The sequence below is a fragment of the Protopterus annectens genome, chromosome 7.part0 (genome assembly GCF_019279795.1).
Source record: "Protopterus annectens isolate FY-2018-M chromosome 7.part0, PAN1.0, whole genome shotgun sequence".
In the NCBI taxonomy this organism is placed as follows: Eukaryota; Metazoa; Chordata; order Ceratodontiformes; family Protopteridae; genus Protopterus; species Protopterus annectens.
This window is the reverse complement of record NC_056739.1, coordinates 1,802,672,976-1,802,688,603: the sequence shown is the minus strand read 5'-3', so window position 1 is coordinate 1,802,688,603 and position 15,628 is coordinate 1,802,672,976.

Genomic DNA, 15,628 nt, shown 5'->3' with positions numbered 1-15,628 from the left:
GACAAACGGTGAGAGCATGCGAAACATACGACATCTGTCCTCAGTGTCCAGTAATCCATAAAGAACTATCACCCTGAAGAACTGTTGTTGTACTTTGACATCTATAAGTAGTAAACGGCCTGGTATAATGTGGGCAACATCCCGTATTTGTACTTCTGAAGAGTCGTATAGTATCAAAATACCTGAGTGTACATCCAGTCCTTTGGACCAAACATGGTGTTTCCCCCAAGCTGTAGTAATTTGTAGTACATGATCATCAGTCAATAATCCTGTGTCTAATAGGCACAGCATGGAAAAGTTTAAAGTCATAATCCAATTTAAAACCAAGGCTCTTTTTCGCAACGAACATACTGAATTGACATTGCAAGACGTCAACAAAAATTCAGCCATGATCATTGGTGTGTGCTGCTTTCCCCGCCTTCTTTTTGCCTATGTAACTAGTTTTACGGGAAGACTTTGACCTACCTGTACGTGGTTTCTTTTTTCCGACCACCTTCCATGATGGCCCATCTTTGACCTTTGTGTTATCAGCATCGTCTGAGCCATCTTCTATGTCGTCAGAGATAATCAATAGGTCCACTTCTGCTTCATCAGGTAAAGGAGTAGCTTGTAACTGCGCATCCTGTGAGAAGGATTCGCCCTCCTGCGAATTTTCTTCTTGAGAACCCTCAGAAAATAGTAGTGGTGAATCCTCCTGAGGTAGAGGGGCTAAGGCGTCCTCCCTCGGGGGCATCGTCTTCGGGGCCGCTGTAGGTTTGGGTTGTACTTCCGTGGAAGCTTCCTTCTGTGTAATTGGTGGAAAGTCCGCTGGTACCGTCTCTGCTACCTGTAGAGGGGCACAAGGTTCAAATGGCTGTGAGTCCTGTGCTATATCCGTCATTGTGCAGCGTTCTTCTGGATCCACTGGAGACATGAATGCATCACAAGCTGACGTAGCATGTCGTCCTGAGCACAACATGCAAAAAGTCTTGCAGTCCCGGGCAAAATGATCTCTTTGTCCACATCTGGAACACTTTTTTGCGGGACAGTCGGACACCACATGCGTGAAGTCACCGCAGAAATAGCATGTACGGGGCTGTCCGGCATAACGCAGGACACCCCGATGCCCCATCACAAAGCATACTCCCGGTATGTGGGTAGGTCCGGTATCTGTCAGCTTAAAATCAACAGTCGCCGTCCATCCGCAGTCCCACGCTCCTCCGGCCGCTTCATCACAAGACTTCTCCAAGGACAGCACTGTATCAACATGTCTCAGTAAATACTGTTTGATCTGCTCGGGGTCCAATTGTATCGTTCGGAAGTGTATTGATACCTTCCTCCGAAATTGCACATTGACTTTGAGCAATCGATACTTCGCCACAGATGGAATGTCCCCTTTCGCCAAGAAACTGGCCTGAAAGCGAAGCGCCATTACCTGTGTTTCGAAAAATATTTCTCCCACCGACTCCCCTCCCCAATGTAACAGGGCACAGATGGTGGGAAGTGGGAATCCCAATGGCTTTAAAAGATCGTTCCAGATGTCCGCCCTGCTGGTGGGCGCTCCCGAAGCCGTTTGTACCTTGACAGAAGGCTTGTGAACGATGCAAAATCTTTGCGGTGGTATGGCATCCTGTATTGTCGCTGCCGTTGCCCTTGCATATGAAAGACCCTCTCCTTGCCTCCCTTCAATTTCTTCCCTAGGAGTAGAAGCCACTTCTTCCTGTAGTTCCGAATGCGGTCCGGAAAAACGACGTTGTTTTGTCGATCTTGCTCTTGTATAATCTGGCATGGAGTCACCATCCCCTCCTCTCTTTAAGGAAACATCACGGCCCCCGTCAGCATGGATGGAAGAGGAGGCACCTGTTTCTCTCATCTCTGTCATACACAAAGGTGAAGCAATCACCGAGGAGCGTTCCCGTGTTGTTCTTTGCTCCCGCGCCATATATGGCGGGATGACAGACAACCTCTGCTGATTGTCTTGCCTGAAGTATGCCTCATTTCGTTCCTGTTGTAAGTGGTCAGCAGCCATAGCATCATTAGTGCCATCGTTGGTGCTCCAGTCGGTATACGCTACCTGCACCATTCTCCTTTCTGTAGAATCCCCTCCTGAAAAAACATTGTGCGTTCCTTTTGTCACGCCATCTGATATTATTTTAATCGAATTAGCAGGTGCACCTACCTGCTTATCTAGTCCCCTCTGCGCATTTGGACTTGTATGGCCCTTTACTGAGCCAGAAGGCTCCGTGTATGCAGCTGGGGGTGCTGCGAGACCATCTCCCTGTGTCGCACCTTCCACCTGCCTCATCTGTCCCTTGTCCTGCTTCTGTGTAGTTTCTGCAGTAATATTTAGGCCGACCGTGCCCATCCCTTTAAAGCGACCTTCCTTTATGGCTAAATCGTCGGGAGAATGCGAGGGATCTGTGGATATGTGTAGATCCAGCCCTTCTATGCTTGTTAATTGTGTGGAACGGCGTTCGGAGCCCAAGGATGCACCGTTAACCTCATCGGAATGGGAGAAAAAGGATGATGAAGTTTCGCTCATCTGGCCGTCATCCGTGTCTCTTCCGCTATCTTCCCGACTCACTTTTGATGATATTAAACCTGTCGCCTTCCTTTGGTTGTGTTGCAAAGCACTTTGTCCTATTTTATTCCCTTTCCGTTGTTCATTGAGTCCTGAAAAGTTGTCATGTTGTTCCTGTGAGGTCGCTAGTTGTAAGGAGTTGTCCGAAGTTGAGTTTTTCCTTTCCCGACCTTCCTTCTGGAAATTATGGCCTGTATTTGCTTGTATTATCATCGTTTCTCTTTGTATCTGTTGTAGATACATTGCAGAGTGGCTCGCAACTGTTTTTACATTAGCGATGTTAGGGGATTTCCCTGACATCGCAAAATTATGTTTAAAGCCATTTACCGGTTGGTTTGAAGCACCTGAAGCCTGAAATGAGAGCCCTGAGAAGGGCTGCTGTAAATTTAGCTCGATGGGGCTCGCCAGTTCCATTTCCTCGGCCCAACTTAACAAGGAAGTAGTTGGGAGCTGTCGTTCTTGCCGAGATCGGTCTGAAAATTCCTGTAGTTGTTCTCCTTCGTCTTGGACATTCATTTCCATCAATTCTGAAGTCGAGATGGAGCTGAATCCCTGGGAATCGTCGTCAGTAGCAGCTGCAAAGGCAGCATGATCGCTTTTTACACCCTCCATGCTAGGGAAAGCTAAAAACAATAAACGGTCATACTGAAACTGGCAGTTAAGCCAGAACCAGGATTGCCATACCCCTTTGTAGGGGTAATTGTACCCTACACACCTGCAGAGTTTCAGCCTCCTAGCTTTTTCCCTCTTGGAGAAAAACAACTTTCCATAGGTGTTTTTTCTCTATGCAGAAACATGCTTGAAATGCAAAAAGAAAGCTAAAAACAATAAACGGTCATACTGAAACTGGCAGTTAAGCCAGAACCAGGATTGCCCTACCCCTTTGTAAGGGGGATTGTACCCTACACATCTGCAGAGTTTCAGCCTCCTAGCTTTTTCCCTCTTGGAGAAAAACAACTTTCCATAGGTATTTTTTCTCTATGCAGAAATATGCTTGAAATGCAAAAAGAAAGCTAAAAACAATAAACGTTCATACTGTAACTACCAGTTAAGCCAGGCCCAGGATTGCCCTGCCCCTTTGTAGGGTGGATTGCAACTTACACACCTGCAGAGATTCAGCCTCCTAGCTGTTTCCCTCTTGGAGAAAAACAACTTTCCACACGTATTTCTTCTCTATGCAGAAACATGCTTGAAATGCATAGGGAAAGCTAATAACAATAAACGGTCATACTGAAACTGGCAAGTTTGCAAGCCGAAAATAGTGTCTCCCTGTGGCGGGAAAAAGCAGCTTCTCCTGCCTCTATGGTTCTTTTTTCAGGTTCTGCATTTTTATTGTTAAATATCACATTTTGTATTTTTGCATGCATATTGTGTGATCTGACACCTTCTAAACCTCTATTTTGTAGTTCTTTTAGCATATTTTCATTTTTTGCACCAAACAAAACACTTTGTTCAACACTACATGCATTGGATGTCTGCCGCGGTTGTATGACAGTTTGCAAGCCAGAAATAGTGCCTCCCTGCGGGCAGGAAAATGTAGCTTCTCCTGCCTCTATGGAGCTTTTTTTCTCGTTCTTTATTTACAGTGTTATAAGCAACATTTTTAACATTTTCATTAATATTCTGTGATCGGAAGTCATTCAATCCTATTTTGACAACATTTAGGCTCATGCTTTCATTATTTGCAACTTTTATAGGATTTTTTTCATGAATACATTCAAGCCGCGTTTCCGCGGGACTTACAGTACCTTTTAAGCCGGAATTGAGATGCTCTGGTCGTGTAAACTCAAACTGTTCATTAGCCTGTTCGGCTCCATGCTGTATAACGCTCATATCAGCTTCAGTAGACATAGAAACACGGGAATTCTCCTCAAAGTTTGGATTCTGTATTTTTAAAGCATTCTTCCTTTGGATTTCATTCTCCTCACCTGAAAAGAAAAAAAGAGAGTTAGTAGAAGCCGTCATACCCGACAGCTGTTCAATAAAGCCTTCCTGCTGCATGACTTCTCACACAGGCAGGTCGGCCATACGGAAACTGGCAGTTAAGCCAGAACCAGGATTGCCTCAGCCCTTTGTAGGGTGGATAGTACCCTACACACCTGCAAAGTTTCAGCCTCCTAGCTTTTTCCCTCTTGGAGAAAAAAAAGTTCCCAGGGGTATTTTTTCTCTATGCAGAAACATGCTTGAAATGCATAGCGAAAGCTAAAAACAATAAACGGTCATACTGAAACTGGCAGTTAAGCCAGAACCAGGATTGCCCTACCCTTGTAGGGGATTGTACCCTACACACCTGCAGAGTTTCAGCCTCCTAGCTTTTTCCCTCTTGGAGAAAAATATCTTTCCATATGTGTTTATTCTCTATGCAGAAACATGCTTGAAATGCAAAAAGAAAGCTAAAAACAATAAACGGTCATACTGAAACTGGCAGTTAAGCCAGAACCAGGATTGCCCTACCCTTTGTAGGGGGGAATTGTACCCTACACACCTGCAGAGTTTCAGCCTCCTAGCTTTTTCCCTCTTGGAGAAAAACAACTTTCCATAGGTATTTTTTCTCTATGCAAAAACATGCTTGAAATGCATAGGGAAAGCTAAAAACAATAGAAGGTCATTTGGAAACTGGTAGTTAAGCCAGAACCAGGATTGCCCTACCCCTTTGTAGGGTGGATTGCAACTTACACACCTGCAGAGTTTCAGCCTCCTAGCTGTTTCCCTCTTGGAGAAAAACAACTTTCCACACGTATTTTTTCTCTATGCAGAAACATGCTTGAAATGCATAGGGAAAGCTAAAAACAATAAATGGTCATACTGAAACTGGCAGTTAAGCCAGAACCAGGATTGCCCTACCCTTGTACCCTACACACCTGCAGAGTTTCAGCCTCATAGCTTTTTCCCTCTTGGAGAAAAACAACTTTCCATAGGTATTTTTTCTCTGCAGAAACATGCTTGAAATGCATAGGGAAAGCTAAAAACAATAAACGATCATTTGGAAACTGGCAGTTAAGCCAGAACCAGGATTGCCCTACCCTTTGTAGGGTGGATTGCAACTTACACACCTGCAGAGATTCAGCCTCCTAGCTGTTTCTCTCTTGGTGAAAAACAACTTTCCACACGTATTTTTTCTCTATGCAGAAACATGCTTGAAATGCATAGGGAAAGCTAAAAACAATAAACGGTCATACTGAAACTGGCAGTTAAGCCAGAACCAGGATTGCCCTACCCCTTTGTAAGGGGGATTGTACCCTACACACCTGCAGAGTTTCAGCCTCCTAGCTTTTTCCCTCTTGGAGAAAAACAACTTTCCATAGGTATTTTTTCTCTATGCAGAAATATGCTTGAAATGCAAAAAGAAAGCTAAAAACAATAAACGGTCATACTGAAACTACCAGTTAAGCCAGGCCCAGGATTGCCCTGCCCCTTTGTAGGGTGGATTGCAACTTACACACCTGCAGAGATTCAGCCTCCTAGCTGTTTCCCTCTTGGAGAAAAACAACTTTCAATAGGTATATTTTCTCTATGCGCATTTAAAACGAAAGGGAAAAAAAAAAACCCTCCCGGGGGTTTGCAAAAAACCCCGGGGCAAAAAACAGTTTCTCCTGTTTTGGGTTTTTTCCATTCGATTTTTTTTTAAAATCAATTTTGTTTTTACATAGGTATCTAAACCCCCAAAAACCCCAGTTTTTTTTTTTACTTTTTATTTTTGACCAAACTTTTTGTTAAACCTCAGCTTTTTGGGAACATTTCAAAGAAATTCCTCTGGGCGGGGAAACAGTTTTCCCCTTAATTTTTTCCTGGTTCATAACACGTTAAAACCATTTTGTTTTTTCTTAAAAATTTGGATTGAACTTCAATTTTGTTTTTGGTTTTTTGGGCTTTTCTTTTGAAAAAACATTTTTTTAACTTTAAATCTTTATGAAACGGCTTGATGCTTTTTAACCCCAAAATAGGTCTGGGGGGAAAAAAAATGACCCTTTTGCCCTTGGAGCCTTTTTTTTTTAAAAAAAAATTTTAAAAATTTTCATTTTTTTGTTAATTTTCAATTATTTTGAAAACATTTGGTCTGCTTTCAATTTCAATTTTTGGGTTTTTTAGAAAAATTAAATTTTGGGACAAACCCTTTTAAACCCCAATTGGATGCCCTGGGGGGAAAATACATTTCAAGTTTTGGCTCCTGCGAAAGCCTTCGCTTCATGACTGCAAATTTCCTAAATTATTTGTATTTTTGCTTTCTTTTTGGATTTCATTCCCCTCCCCTGAAAAAAAGAATTAGAAAAGGCCTAACCCCCCTGTTAATAAACCTTTGTGATGTTTAACGGGGGTCCCCAAAAAGGCTCTTGCCAGAAAGGTTGCCTGCCCTTTGGGGGTTGCCCCAAAACCCCCTGAAAGCACCTTACTTTTTTTTGGGAAAAAAAAAAAAATTCCCCATTTTTTTCCATAGCATGCTTAAATATGGAAACTCTAATCTTTAAAAATCATTAAGCCCCGGTTTCCCCTCCCCCTTTTAGGGGTTGTCCCTCCCCTCAATTTCAACCTTTTTTTCCCCTCTTAGAAAAATACTTTCCATAAATTCTCTTCAAAAATGTTAAAAATAAAAAAATTTAAAAAAAAAACTAAACTGAAAATTTAAAGAGAACCGGTTTCCCCCCCCTTTTTAATTTTACCCTCCCCTGCAGATTTCACCCCATTTTTCCCCCTTTTGGAAAAACAACCCAAAGGTTTTTTTTCTCACCCAAAAAGTTGAAATCTAAAAAAAAAAAAATAGCTCTTTCTGGAGAAAGCCAGGATTCCCTACCCCTTTGAGGGGGGTTTGAATTTAACATGGGGTTTTTCATTTACTGCCCTTGGGAAAAAAATTTCCCACTTTTTTTTGGAAAAAACTCAAATGAAAGGGGAAAGCTAAAACTCTCTTAAAACTCCATTAAACCCTTTCCCCCCCCCCTTTGGGGGGGGAGCCCCCAACATTTAGGTTTCGCCCCTTTTTTTTCCCCGGAAAAAAAACTTTTAGGTTTTTTTCCTAAAAACTGCAAAATAAAAAGGCAAAAACTCTCTTGAAACCATTCCAAAAAGGATTCCCCCCCCTTTGGGGGTTTTCCCAAACCCTGAATTTTTACCTTTGTTTTTTTTTGGAGAAAACAACCCAAAGGTTTTTTTCCTTGAGTTGTTGAAACAAAAAACTAAAAAAAAAACTCTACTGCCTGAGAAAAAACCAATTTCCCCTTTGAGGGGGGTTGAACTTAAAACCTAATTTTAGCCCCCTACTGCCCCTTTGGAAAAAAAATTTCCCCCCTTTTTTTTTTAAAACTCAAATGAAAGGGAAAGCTAAAACTCTCTTGAAACCATTCCAAAAATTCCATATTTTGGGGGGGGGTAAGACCCTAAACCCCTAGGTTTCGCCCCTTTTTTTTCCCCGGAAAAACCTTTTGGGTTTTTTTTTTTCCCTATGCAAAAACAGCTTAAAGCCTAAAAAAAAACTCATAAAAAATCTTAAACCCAGAAAGGTTGTAGAAAATTTTCCCCTAAAACCCCTGAATTTAGCCCCTTTTTTTTCCCTTTTAAAAACCTTTAAGGTTTTTTTTCCATGCAAAAATATCTTGTCAAAAAAAAGAAAACAATCCATATCCTCTTAACCCAGAACCAGGTTGCCCCCCCTTTTGGGGGGTAAACTTAAAACCCCGCGGGTTTAGCCCCAGTCCCCCCTTTTTGGGGAAAAAATTTCCACCGTTTTTTCCTTCAGCTTTTCTGGGAAAAAAAACAAAAAAGGGTTCTGAAACGGGCTTAACCCAAAAGGGACCCAATTTTTTAGGGGTTTTTCCCCGCGGGTTTAGCCCCTTTTTTTTCCCCTTTTGGGGAAAAAAACAACCCTAGGGTTTTTTTAGCCTCTTAAAAGAAAAAAACTCAAAAAAGGTATTCTGGCAGAACCCAAAACCCAGGACCCCTATTTTTTTAAGGGGTTTCCCCTAAACCCCGCGGGTTTAGCCCCAGTTTTTCCCTTTGGGAAAAACAACCTTCCCGGGGTTTTTTTTCTCTTCAGTTCTTGAAAAAAAAACTCAAAAAAGGTTTTTTTAAACACCAGTTAAACCCCAGGACCCCTTTTTTTTAGGGTATTGAATTTCAACCGAAGATTCACCTTAGGTTTCCCTCAAAAACAATTTCCCCCCCATTTTTCCTTGAGAAAACTTTCATAGGGTTCAAAAAAGGGGCATCTGAAAGGGAAGGCAAAAAAAGGCCCCCCCTGTGGCGGGAAAAACAGTTTCCCTCCCTTGGTTTTTTACTAAATTTTTGAAATTCACTTTTGTTTTTTCTCTTTGGGAACCCCTTCAAATTATTTTTTTTTTTTAGATTTTTTTTTTTTTGCAAAACAAAACTTTTGTTAAACCCTACGCATTAGCGGCCCGGATGCTTTGAAGGAAAAATATCCCCCGGGGGGCAGGGAAATCAGTTTTCCCCCTTTTTTTTCCTTTCGGTTTTTTATCAGAAAATTTTTTGATTCTTGAACATAATAACGCATTCCTAATTTTGTTTTTGGAACGGGATATTCTCTTTTGCAAAAAACCTTTTTTTCTTAAATCTTTAGGGGGGTTTTAATTTTTAAAAAAATTGTTTCGGGGAAAAATGTTTTTCCCCTGCCCTTACTTTTTTTGTTCTTTATTTCATTTAAACAACATTTTTAACATTTTCTTTTAAATTCTGGCGGGTTTTAACCATTTTGCAACATTTAGGCTCTGAAATTTTTTGAAATTTTTTGGTTTTTATGAATCTTCGGCCCTTTTTACGAAAATTTTAACAATTGGACCCCGGGTCTAAACTACACTTTCTTACCTGTTGGTATCTTTAAAAGCTATTCAGTTATGACTAAAAAAAATTTCCCTCAAATTTGGGATTCGTTTTTTAAAGTTTTTCCCATTTTTTTTCCCCTCCCAAAAAAAAAAAAAAATTTTAGGTTTTTTGGGGTTTAAAAACCTTCCTTCATATTCTAACGGGGGTCCCATAAAACCCATTAAAGCCAGCCAATTGCCCCCCCTTTGATATATCCCCTAAAACCCGCGTTTCGCCCCATTTTTTTCCCCCTTTGGAAAAAAAAAAACCCCGGGGGTTTTTTTCTTAGCCATGCTTAAAGCATAAAAGAAAAAAAACAAAAACGGATCTCTAGTTGGAAAACCGGTTTTTCCCCCTTTTGGGGATTTACCCTCCACCTGAGAAGTTATTTTTCCCTCTTAAAAAATTTTTCCCATAGGTTTTTTCTCTATCAAAACAGCGGAAAAAAAAAGAAACTAAAAAAATAAGGGAACAAAGGGCTTAACCCAAAAAAAGGTTTGCCCTCCCTTTTTGAAATTCACCCTCCCCTGCTTTCCCCCCTAGTTTTTCCCGGAAAAAAAAAATTTCCTAGGACTCTTAAAAAACTTTTGGAAAGCTAAAAAAAAAACAATAACGGCTTTTGGAAACGGATTGCCAAACCAGGTTTGCCCTCCCCTTTTGTGGGTGGTTCAACTTCCCCTGAGATTTACCTCCTAGTTTTTCCCCTTTGGGAGAAAAAAAATTTCCCGGGGGATTTTATGCAAAAAGTTTAAAATAGGGAAACTAAAACTAAAGGTAACAAAACGGATTGCCAAACCGGTTGATTGACCCTACACACCTGCAGAGTTTCAGCCTCTAGCTTTTTCCCTCTTGGAAAAACAACTTTCCATAGGTATTTTTCTCTGCAGAAACATGCTTGAAATGCAAAAAGCTAAAACAAAAAACGGTCTTTGAAACTGCGAGTTAAGCCAGAACCAGGATTGGCCTACCCCTTTGTAGGGTGGATTGCCCACACACTGCAGAGTTCAGCCCCCTAGCTTTTTCCCTCTTGGAAAAAAACAACTTTCCAAATTTTTCTCTATGCAAAACAGGGTGGAAGTGCATAGGAAAGCTAAAAAAAAAATTTTGGGAAACTGGAGTTAAGCCAGAACCAGGATTGCCCTCCCTTTTATGGATTGCAACTTCCCCTGAGAACACCTCCTAGTTTTTCTCTTTGAAAAAAAATTTTAAATTTTTTTTTCCTTAGCGCATTTTGAAATGAAAGGAAAGCAAAAACAAAACCCCTTAAAATGGATTAAACCAAACCAGGTTTCCCCACCCTTTCCCCTCCTCTGAGACACCTCCTAGTTTTTCCCTTTTGGAAAAAAATTTTAAGGTTTTTTTTAGCAAAACATGCAAAATGAAAAAAGAAAAACAAAAACGGATTGCTCTTGAGGGATTCCCCCCCCTTTTGGGGGGATTGCCCTTCCCTGGACACCTCCTATTTTTCCCCCTTGGGAGAAAAAAAATTTCCTGGTTTTTTCCTTAGGAAAAAAGTTTAAACAAAAAGGAAAAAAACAAAAAAGGGGTAACAAAACGATTGCCCCCTTGCCCTCCCCCTTTTTGGGGGTATTTCCCTCCTTGAGAACACCTCCTAGTTTTCCCCTTTGGGAGAAAAAAAATTTTATGGTACCTACAAAACGCTTGAAATGCATAAAAAAAACAATCCTTTAAAATTGGATTAAACCAAACCGGATTCCCTCCTTTTTGGGGGTTTTCCCCCCCCTGAACACCTCCTAGTTTTCCCCCTTTGGGAAAAAAAAATTTTATGGTATTTTTTTACAAAACGCTTGAAATGAAAGGGAAAGCAAAAACAATGCCTTTAAAATGGATTAAACCGAAACCAGGATTCCCCTCCCCTTTTTGGAGAAAACCCCCCCCTTTTCCCCCTTAGTTTTCCCTTTTGGGGAAAAAAAAATTTTAACCTATTTTTTTACAAAACGCTTGAAATGAAAGGGAAAGCAAAAACAAAACCCCAAAAAATGGATTAAACCAAACCGGATTCCAACCCTTTTTGGGGGGTTTTCCCTAAACCCAATTTCCCTTATTTTTCCCTTTAAAAAAAAATTTTCCATAGGGTTTTTTTACAAAACGCTTGAAATGCAAAAAAAGCAAAAAAAAAACCCTTAAAATGGATTAAAAACCGGATTCCCTCCTTTTTAAGGGGCCCTAAACCCAATTTCCCCCTATTTTTCCCTTTGGAAAAAAAATTTTCCATGGGTTTTTTTTTTTCCCAAAACGCTTGAAATGCATAAAGAAAGAAAAAAAAAACCCCAAAAAAGGATTAAACCAAACCGGATTCCCTCCCCTTTTTTGAAAAACCCCTCAAGTTTCCCTTCACTTTTTTTTTGGAGAAAAAAAATTTTCCGGTATTTTTTTTTGCAGTAGGAAAAAAGAAAAAAAACAAAAAAAGGGGTTCTAAACCTGCAGTTAAGCCCCGGGTTCCCCCCCCTTTGGGGGGAAAAAAACCCCCTGAATTTCCCTCCACTGTTTTCTTAGAAAAAAAAAACCCCATTTTTTTTTTTTAAAAATTTGGGCGGGGAAAAGAAAAACTAACGGCAATAAACTCAGTTCCCCGGAGAACCCCCTTTTTAGGGGAAATTTCCCAAAATGCAGATTTCCCCTTAGCTTTTTTTTAAAAAAAACCCCATTTTTTTTTTTAAAAACAGTTGTCAAAAAAAAGAAAACTAACGGCAATAAACTCAGTTCCCCGGAGCCCCCCCCTTTTTGGGGGGATTTCCCAAAATGCAGACACCCTTAGCTTTTTTTTAAAAAAAACCCCATATTTTTTTTTCCTTAGCAGAAAAGTTGTCAAAAAAAAGAAAACTAAAGGGCAATAAACCTCAGTTCCCCGGACCCCCCCCTTTTAGGGGGGTTCCTTCAACCTGCGATTTCAAGCTACCCCTTTGGAAAAACCCTTTTTCCCAAAACCGTTTTTTTCCTACCTTTAAAAAGATAAAAACAAAAAACTAAAGGTAAACTCTGGCTTCCCCGGAGAACCCCCTTTTTAGGGGAAATTTCCCTACAACCTGCGATTTCAAGTTTTTCCCTTTGGGAAAAAACCTTTCCAATTTTTTTTTCCTACCAAAAGTTAAAATGCAAAAAAACTAAAAAAACTCTACTCTGGGAAAAAACCAGGATTTCCCTTTGGGGGGTTTACCCTAAACCTAATTTACCCTCTATTTTTCCCTTTGGAAAAAAAAAACAACCCAAAGGTTTTTTTCCTTGAGAAATTGTTAAATGAAAAAAGGCCTACCCTTTGAAACCCCATTCCAAGGTTGTCCCCTTTGAGGGGGGTTGAACAAACCTAAATTAGCCCCCTACTGCCCCTTAGAAAAAAAATTTCCATTTTTTTTTTATAAAAAACTCAAATGAAAGGGGAAAGTTTAAAAACTCTCTTGAAAAAATTTCCAAAAATATTTCCCCCTTTGGGGCGGGAAAAAAGGCTTTTCCCCAGGTTTTTTTTCCATTTTATTGTTAAATATCACATTGTGTATTTTTGCATGCATAGTGTGTGATCTGACACCTTCTAAACCTCTATTTTGTAGTTCTTTTAGCATATTTTCATTTTTTGCACCAAACAAAACACTTTGTTCAACACTACATGCATTGGATGTCTGCCGCGGTTGTATGACAGTTTGCAAGCCAGAAATAGTGCCTCCCGGTGGGCAGGGAAATGCAGCTTCTCCGCCTCTATGGATCTCGTTTCTGGTTCTATATTATCACTGTTAAATATCACATTTTGTATTCTTGCATACATATTATGAGATCTGACACTCTAATCTTGTTTTTTGTGAATCTTTAGGCATATTCTCAGTATTTGCACTTAAAAAACCATTTTGTTTAACATTACATACATTTGATGAAATCGGCGGTTGTATGACAGTTTCTAAGCCCAAAATAGTGTCTCCCTGCGGGCAGGAAAATGTAGCTTCTCCTGCCTCTATGGAGCTTTTTTCTCGTTCTTTATTTACAGTGTTATAAGCAACATTTTTAACATTTTCATTAATATTCTGTGATCGGAAGTCATTCAATCCTATTTTGACAACATTTAGGCTCATGCTTTCATTATTTGCAACTTTTATAGGATTTTTTCATGAATACATTCAAGCCGCGGACTTACAGTACCTTTTAAGCCGGAATTGAGATGCCCTGGTCGGGTAAACTCACACTGTTCATTAGCCTGTTCGGCTCCATGCTGTATAACGCTCATATCAGCTTCAGTAGACATAGAAACACGGGAATTCTCCTCAAAGTTTGGATTCTGTATTTTTAAAGCATTCTTCCTTTGGATTTCATTCTCCTCACCTGAAAAGAAAAAAGAGAGTTAGTAGAAGCCGTCATACCCGACAGCTGTTCAATAAAGCCTTCCTGCTGCATGACTTCTCACACAGGCAGGTCGGCCATACGGAAACTGGCAGTTAAGCCAGAACCAGGATTGCCTCAGCCCTTTGTAGGGTGGATAGTACCCTACACACCTGCAAAGTTTCAGCCTCCTAGCTTTTTCCCTCTTGGAGAAAAAAAGTTCCCAGGGGTATTTTTTCTCTATGCAGAAACATGCTTGAAATGCATAGGGAAAGCTAAAAACAATAAACGGTCATACTGAAACTGGCAGTTAAGCCAGAACCAGGATTGCCCTACCCCTTTGTAGGGGGGATTGTACCCTACACACCTGCAGAGTTTCAGCCTCCTAGCTTTTTCCCTCTTGGAGAAAAATATCTTTCCATATGTGTTTATTCTCTATGCAGAAACATGCTTGAAATCAAAAAGAAAGCTAAAAACAATAAACGGTCATACTGAAACTGGCAGTTAAGCCAGAACCAGGATTGCCCTACCCTTTGTAGGGGGGATTGTACCCTACACACCTGCAGAGTTTCAGCCTCCTAGCTTTTTCCCTCTTGGAGAAAAATATCTTTCCATATGTATTTATTCTCTATGCAGAAACATGCTTGAAATGCAAAAAGAAAGCTAAAAACAATAAACGGTCATACTGAAACTGGCAGTTAAGCCAGAACCAGGATTGCCCTACCCTTTGTAGGGGGGAATTGTACCCTACACACCTGCAGAGTTTCAGCCTCCTAGCTTTTTCCCTCTTGGAGAAAAACAACTTTCCATAGGTATTTTTTCTCTATGCAAAAACATGCTTGAAATGCATAGGGAAAGCTAAAAACAATAGACGGTCATTTGGAAACTGGCAGTTAAGCCAGAACCAGGATTGCCCTGCCCGTTTGTAGGGTGGATTGCAACTTACACACCTGCAGAGTTTCAGCCTCCTAGCTGTTTCCCTCTTGGAGAAAAACAACTTTCCACACGTATTTTTTCTCTATGCAGAAACATGCTTGAAATGCATAGGGAAAGCTAAAAACAATAAACGGTCATACTGAAACTGCCAGTTAAGCCAGGCCCAGGATTGCCTACCCCTTTGTAGGGTGGATTGTACCCTACACATCTGTAGAGTTTCAGCCTCCTAGCTTTTTTCCCTCTTGGAGAAAAACAACTTTCCATAGGTATTTTTTCTCTGCAGAAACATGCTTGAAATGCATAAAGAAAGCTAAAAACAATAAACGGTCATACTGAAACTGGCAGTTAAGCCAGAACCAGGATTGCCCTACCCCTTTGTAGGGGGGATTGTACCCTACACACCTGCAGAGTTTCAGTCTTCTAGCTTTTTCCCTCTTGGAGAAAAACAACTTTCCATAGGTATTTTTTCTCTATGCAGAAATATGCTTGAAATGCAAAAAGAAAGCTAAAAACAATAAACGGTCATACTGAAACTACCAGTTAAACCAGGCCCAGGATTGCCCTGCCCCTTTGTATGGTGGATTGCAACTTACACACCTGCAGAGATTCAGCCTCCTAGCTGTTTCCCTCTTGGAGAAAAACAACTTTCCACACGTATTTCTTCTCTATGCAGAAACATGCTTGAAATGCATAGGGAAAGCTAATAACAATAAACGGTCATACTGAAACTGGCAAGTTTGCAAGACGAAAATAGTGTCTCCCTGTGCAGGAAAAAGCAGCTTCTCCTGCCTCTATGGTTCTTTTTTCAGGTTCTGCATTTTTATTGTTAAATATCACATTTTGTATTTTTGCATGCATATTGTGTGATCTGACACCTTCTAAACCTCTATTTTGTAGTTCTTTTAGCATATTTTCATTTTTTGCACCAAACAAAACACTTTGTTCAACACTACATGCATTGGATGTCTGCCGCGGTTGTATGACAGTTTGCAAGCC